A 7342-nucleotide genomic window follows, 5' to 3' on the forward strand; every position below is an offset into this window, starting at 1 on the left:
GGGGAGGCTACGGGGGCGGCTCTTTCTGAGCCGGAGCGTCCCATACCCACTGGGGGTGGCGTGGAGACCCCTCCCTTTGATACGGGGCAGCTTCTAAATGGTTTCTCCCCTCATTCGCCGAAGGGCAGCTCCTTTTAAATGCCTCCCTGCTGTGGGAGCAGTTCCTAAATGCCCCCTCGGGGCCGCCTCTGCTGCCTGTGCCACTTCTTTCTCTCTGAAGATGGACTGGGCCCCACATACACATACTTTGTGTTACAGTCATTGATGGACTCTATTTTTTTATTATTACTTGGACCTTGGTCGTTTTTATACTAGCAACGAAAAATGTCTTGTTTTAATTTGTTTTTTGGGGGGTATGGGGTGGGAAGTGTCTTGCTGATCTGGAGTAAAAACTGGGGAGGGTTATGGGGGAATTTCCTTTGTTGTAAGGACTCGATACCTGGCTACTACATTTTTTTTCTACAAAACCTACTCGGATCCCATGACTGAAATTAACATTTCTGTAAAGGAGGAAAAATCGTTTTTACGTTTTTTATTTTTTAAATAAATCATTGTGTTCATTGACCTTTACATGTCTAATTTTTTTTCCTAGGATCCATTCCGTACGGTTTTAAGGCTTCTCTAGGTTTGAAGCAAGTGTTCTGCTTTAAAATCTGTGTATACTTAGAGTAAATATTTTATTGCCGGTAAAGGTCCTAATTGAACTTTTTGCTACCCCCTGGTGGATTTATTGGTTCTCAAAACACCCGACAGAGAAATTTTTTGAAGTACTAATATGTGGATGTGGCCTGTTTTTTAAATAATCGTTCTCACCTATGCAGTTTGTGTGCATCCACCATCTTGTACTAGGCAGTTTGACGTGCTGACATGGTTGGTCAATTTTTTCTATAGGACTTTTTCCATCAACGTATGTACTGTGTAGTTTTGAAGAAATAGTTTGTGTTAAGCATGTGCTTCATACAAAATGTTGAGACTTTCCAATTGCTTAGTTCCAAGTCCTCTTACCCGTGTGTCTGTGTACGATTCCTTCCAGGAAAGGGTCAACACTTACCCTTTCTATTAAACGCATACTTGTTTTTATAGGACCGGGTTGACAGACTTTTCACTCTGAACTATTGTCCTTCGTTAAAAGTTCCCCGAGAAGCTCTCGCAGCACCATCTACCCGCTGGGTGGCAGCCCCCTTGCTGCAGGCTTTGTTACAGCAGGAGTAAAATGGGTTTGTTAACAATTGTACTAGACTTCGGAAAGTTATTTTATGCCACTAGATGACTGGTGTAGAATGCAATGACATCTGCATGTGAAAAAAGATGGGCTCTATGAGTACTGACTGGAAAAAAGGAATGGGTTTGCAATACCTGCCTCAGCACGTATATTTTTTTAATATATTATTGCCCATGTTTCAAAAAGTGATAATTAAACTGTGGGCAAAGTGCTACAATAAATGAGCCAGCTAAGTGTACCAGTAACGTAGGTGCCAGTTGTAAAGCAAAAATATCTGTGTAGTCTGCTTGAATAACAAATGTATATTTGTAGCCCTTTGACGCAATAGAATTAAAGTTTGTTGTTTATTAAAAAGCATAATGTTTTAGGGGAAAACTGCCTTCCTGCATAGAAATATAGAATAGCAACGTTTATGGGTTTATGGATATGAAATAAAGATTTGAATTCCTTATATGCTTGAGTGAGAGTATGTATGATATGGGGCATGGATTTTAAAAGTACAAAGTTACTTTGACTTCAGGTTTGTAAGCACTTGGTCTCTAATGCTGATGTTTTATGGGACTGCATCTTAAAAACTGTTTTTTGCTATGTTCCAGATATGCAAGGTAATAGGCTTATAATTCCTACTGATTCCAGTGGAAGGTTAGATGTCTAGGGCTTTGTGCTTCTGGGCTGAAGGATTTTGTATGAAATTTCAAGGTATTGTCAGTCTTTGATGTCAGTCTAACCTGATGCTGATTTTAGTTGAAATGAGTCTCTTTGTTGGTGTTGGAAGTAAAACTATCAACTTCATTACCTATGTGAGCTTAAATAATAAGGACAACCTTTTGGTATCTTCAGGGTTTAAACCCAAGAGCTAAGTTTCCTCTTGACTGTGATAATTTACAGCTCTTAGAGTGAAACTGGTTCTGTGTGGCTTAGTTTTTATAAATAGGTTCCAGGTAATTTCATATTTGCAATTACATTGTAATTTTTTTAACTTACTAGCTTGTTAGCTGCTGTTGTGAGCCAGTATCACTGGTATGTTGTTGAAAATACAGGTTATTTCCGGGAAGTATTTGTAAAACTGCAAGTGTCACCTTTTGGCAGACACCTTCAGGTAGTTGTTTTTATTTCATGTCTGGGTTTGAAGGTTTTGACTGTGCCTTTGCACTTGAAAACTGTTGGACAGTCGTGCTGGAAAGTCACTTGGACCACAGCTTTCCTTTTTGTAGCTTAAATGAGCTATGGAGTGGTGGGTATTGTGTTAGTTTGGGTAAGTGATTTAGTCCCTTGAAATGGTGATTTGCTTTAACCTTTCCAAGGGAAAGCCTGGTTTTGAAAGAAATAGTTAAATTTACTTCTGTGATGTGCCTTGTAAAGATCTGTGCACCGACTGTAGTATGGCATTTTCATCTCTTATGTGCCACGAAAGAATGGTATGTTGATACTAGAAGCAAGTAGGTTTTTGAAAAAGTGAGTAAATGTGTGGAAGTTTTGCCAGGCTGTAGATTGATTTTGAAAATTGTTGCTCTGAAACATGCTGTTTGATTATCTGTACAAAACAGTCCCGTTGTAGGACTAATGTCTTTTAGAATAAAAAGGAGATTTGAGAAATTACACCTATATTAGGGAGCGTGCTACCTAACTTCTCTGTCAAAAATTGGTTTAACCATGTTATGTGGTGAGCATCTTGAGTAGCTGGGACTTGCTTTTGTCTCTTGGGGGCAAGAACTTCATTGTGACCAAGCAGGTAACAACTGAGAGGCTTGTGTGAAGGATTGTTTCATGAGGGGCAGTGATGCTGGGACATACCATGGAATCTAGAAAGAGATGTGAGTCTGTATTTGATAGCATTAAAGACAAGGTGACTTAAAGACTATCTGTGAATATAAACCTGCTTCTAGGACAGTTGATAAAGCTTTATTTATGTATTTAATGATATTTAGCAATTTTCTGACCCTTGGTGGATTTATCTGCTTGGAGATGTGTAGGAAGAACCAAGATGAAATTAAGTATGAAGCTGGCATGTAAATAAAGGAGTTTGTGACTGCACAGTTGCTGTGAGATGGTCACAGGGAAAGAAATAAAGTTACTTCAGTTTGCTGTTCCTTAGTTTGTAGTTCAGTTCTGAAGTACAGGTGTAAAATTATCTTAGTAATTTAATGGCCTTCTGTTCAGGAGTGAATGCTGGATTGTGTTGGTTTCACCTGTGAGAAATGGGAAGTGAGAGCACTTATTTACTTTCAGCATTTACTAAAGTAAAAGTGCAGTCATTTTCTGAAAACACAGATGTTTTGGTTTTTTTTTTGTAATCTGTATGAGCAAAAAGAAATTCCCCCAAACAGACCTTTTCAGAGAATGCAGTGTCACAGATAGCCCAGGGTGTTGTGATGGGTGCAGTTTTTTAACAGTAAAGAGTATTCCTTTCTACTCTGTAACTTGTTCTTGAACCTGCTTCTTGGAAATGTTATTTGGCTGGTAAAATTAGCCTTACATACACTTTGATAACACTGATGACTACTGCATTAAAAAGAAACATGCTAAACACCTGTATAGGTAATGAGCTGATACGGGCACAGGTCCGTAGTTGCACCTCTCACTGTTCTAACATGGAGAGGTGAAAAGGTGGTTTAGAGCAGCAGTAACAGCTGGAGCAGTTCTGATCTCAGTCCATCTGTGGGTCGCTGACTGCATTACAGCTGTGACAGTCTTGCAAAATAAAAGCTGTGCCTTGCCCTGCGGGCTGGTGGAGTGTGCTGAGGTGGGCAGTGTTTCCCTCGAGAGTGGAGCAAGCTGTCGGGGCTGTGCTGTGTCTTGGAGCAGTCACAAGTGGTGCAGCTGCAGTGCCACCTCTGGGACTGCCGGTGTTGCTGCCGGGAGGGCAGTGGGGCCACTGACCGAAGAGGTGCTTCTGTCAGATGCTTCTGCGTGCTTAACCAGCAGCGAAGCTGACATTTTTAAGATGGTTAAAATTGTTATTTAAACTTCTCAAATTCTTTATGGTGTCCCCCTGACCTGCAGCTTAGATTCCTTCTATGAAGCAAATTTTGAATTCGTTTAGCATGGAAAGACCTAAGTGGAGAGTGTAGGTCAGAACACTGGTTTATTATCCTGCCCTGTCAGCTGATACTATTGTCACAATATAATGGAATTCATGTTGCTGCTGAGAAGGGTCTGAGCCCTAGTGGTGCTGAGGACCCTAACTTTCCAATCGAGTCTGAAAATAGAGCAGCATCTTTTTTCTACCTACCTCAGAATGTTCTTTCTAAAATGCAGAAGTTTGGCTTACATTGTTCATCTCTAATAAAAAAACCTTAAGGACACCCTTCTGATAAGCACACAGTAAATAAAACCATGGGATTGGGATTCTGCTCCTATAGTCTGTGAGATAATTGTTTTTCTAATAGAAGATACTTCACCCAAACCTTTTCCTGTAGTAGCTGTTAGGGATTAGTGTTCATCATGTCATCAACAGTTTGTACCATGTTTTGGATTAGTGTTAGTTGATTGAAAGTGTAACCCTCAAAATTTCAGTCTTCAACTCAGCCAGAGATGGTTAAAAAAAACCAGAAAGGTTAATTTTTGCATAATTGATTCTGTGATCTGATGTATGCATCCCATAGAGATGAGTTTTACACTTGTTATTTTTATATTTCTTAAATGAATAAAGCAATTGCATTGCTGCTTCTCTTTAAAATCTATTCCACAATGCAAGCACACAATTAGGAGTTCTGAGCCAGTCTGAACAAGCACTATTTGCTTTTGTTAATGGGCTTTTTTAGGTCTCTGTTGTAGTCTTGCTACTCTATTATTTCTGGTATGTGCATGTATAGGCTCACACACTACCCCTGTTTGCCCTTTATTGAGTATGTATTTGTACTATAATTTAAGTACTGCTGTTGGTGTGTGTCAGATCTATATTTCTTATGATAGGACTATGTATCCTTACCTAGCAATTTCCTATAATTTACCTGTATCCTAGGGCTTGTAAAAGGGCTGAGGGAGTTGGGTGCTTTCCTCCTTGATGGTTCCTTTGGCAAATCCTAGTCTTCTTGCCTTCTCTGCTCCCACAACCCTCCTCAGTATATAAAGGGAAGGAAATACAAAGTCACTTTTGAACAGATAGCTCTTGTGCATGTGGCTCCAAGAGTGTTTTAATCATATGTATATTCTCTATAAAAATATCTATATCTTGGGGAAAATGGATGGTGGGAACACTGAAAGAGCAAAGGCTGTAAAGAAGCTGTGGTTTGGAGTAGGAGAGAGACATTCTTCAGATTTTTGTATTTCCTGTAGTTCTATCTTCTGAATAGACTGAGCAGTTAAAAAGGTAGAACACTTTCAGGTCTAGGCTGTAGCAAAAAAACCAAACCCCAACAAATCATAAGGACAGTTCTCTGTCCTTGGTTCACCCTTTGACAGGAGGAGCCCTAAACTATTGTCACAACAGCATTTTCTTAAGTAATTTCTTAGTGCCTTGGTGTAACTTTATTTAGCTAAAAGTCTGTTAGACCAAGTTGCAGTATTGCCTATTGCTGTTTCAGCAAGCATCAAGCTCAGAGCACTGGCTATTCTCAGCTTGTCAGCCAGCCAAGTAACCAAAGCTTCTTAACTTTGAAAACTAGATGTCAAGCCCAGTCAGACTAATAATGCCATCTGTCTGAAGCATCTGGATATTAACCCTCTTACTCTGATGCATACACCCACTTTCATTCCTGAAAGCTCTCACAAATGGAAAATACACAGATTTGGAAAGAACAGCTCTTAAACCCCAAAAACCCTCTCAAACCCCAGTATGTAAAGCTATGTATAACTTTGGTACATGTTACTTTGATTAAACTACTATATTTCTTTTAATGTGTAATGCAGTAAGGAGTAGATGCCAATTTAAAAAGGGATTAAGTTTCTGGCTGGAAATGTGTCAAGACGTGCAGTAGCTCACTGCCATCAAAGTGCAAATCACTGATGAGCATTGTAGAAAAATTCCTTAGAAGCAGAATGAGCTGAAGAATCAAATGCTACTTTACCCAACTAGTTTGTCCCACTGAAGCCCCGTTCTCACTGGGAATACTGTTTTGCTTTGAAAGGCATGCAAAGCTGCACATCTGAAAACATCCTGTTAGTCTGTAGTCTAGTAAATATAAAAGTTGAGTGTCATCTCAGTCTCTATGTAATTTCTGGAGCTTCTGTTGCTTTCTGTGGTTTTACGATGGACTTGTATTTTGCAAGAAAGTTGGCTTTCCACAAAATCCTGGAGGGAAGGAAGCATGAGGATAGTCACTGTAGGCACTGATTAGGAAGAAGAAAGATCAGAAGTCTAGTCCATATTTCCAAAATAGATTTGGGGTAAAGTAGTGCTGGATAAAATCCACGAGTAGCATTTGGGACTGGAGATTCCTTCTCTTCTTATCAATAATCTTGTTTTCTTTGCTGCTTACTAACACAGCTCCAGTGGAAAACCGCCCTCTCCCAGCCCCACACCCTGATGAACAAATTACAACAACAGGGGCAGGGCATGGCCCTGGGGGCAGGCTGTGCTTACCTCCCTATAAAAAAAGCACAGCCCTATCGGTTGTGTTTTTAAGCATTCAACTCCTATTTCATACCCCAGGTGTCACATCCTCCTTAAAAGGCACATCCTCTCCTTTTGGGCTTCCTGGCTGGGTTTCAGAGTTGTGGAAGGTTTCTGATGCTAAATTCCCAATTCTCTGTGTTTACCTAGTACATTTTCAGGTTTTAGTAGTCTTGAGGTGACTAGGTAACAAATTTGGCCAAAGTCCCTCACTATGTGATTTTATTTGGGCTTGTTCAATTGCTTGCTTTCTATTACTGCTGAAATCATGATGCCCTGCTCACTGGTGAGAGTGAGTCCTGTGTGATTCAAGGTCAGGACTTCTCCCCTGAGATCACTACTGGACTGCAGGATGGTTGTAGTTGTAATTGCTAATGCCTTTTGTGTAGGATATTTAGCAGAGTGCAATCTGCAAGAAAGGTAGTGCTAGCCTTCTCCTGTAATGTTCATGGAGATGTATCCTCCTGAAAAAGAGATTCCCCTGGAGCACAAGGGGAGGGTTCAAGCCTTTGCAGTAGCTAGCCCAGTGTGAATTGCCCTGCCTTTTCCCATTGGACCCCCCCATC

This window comes from Chaetura pelagica, unplaced genomic scaffold (assembly GCF_000747805.2).
Source record: "Chaetura pelagica isolate M959 unplaced genomic scaffold, ChaPel_1.0 scaffold420, whole genome shotgun sequence".
Classification (NCBI taxonomy): Eukaryota; Metazoa; Chordata; class Aves; order Apodiformes; family Apodidae; genus Chaetura; species Chaetura pelagica.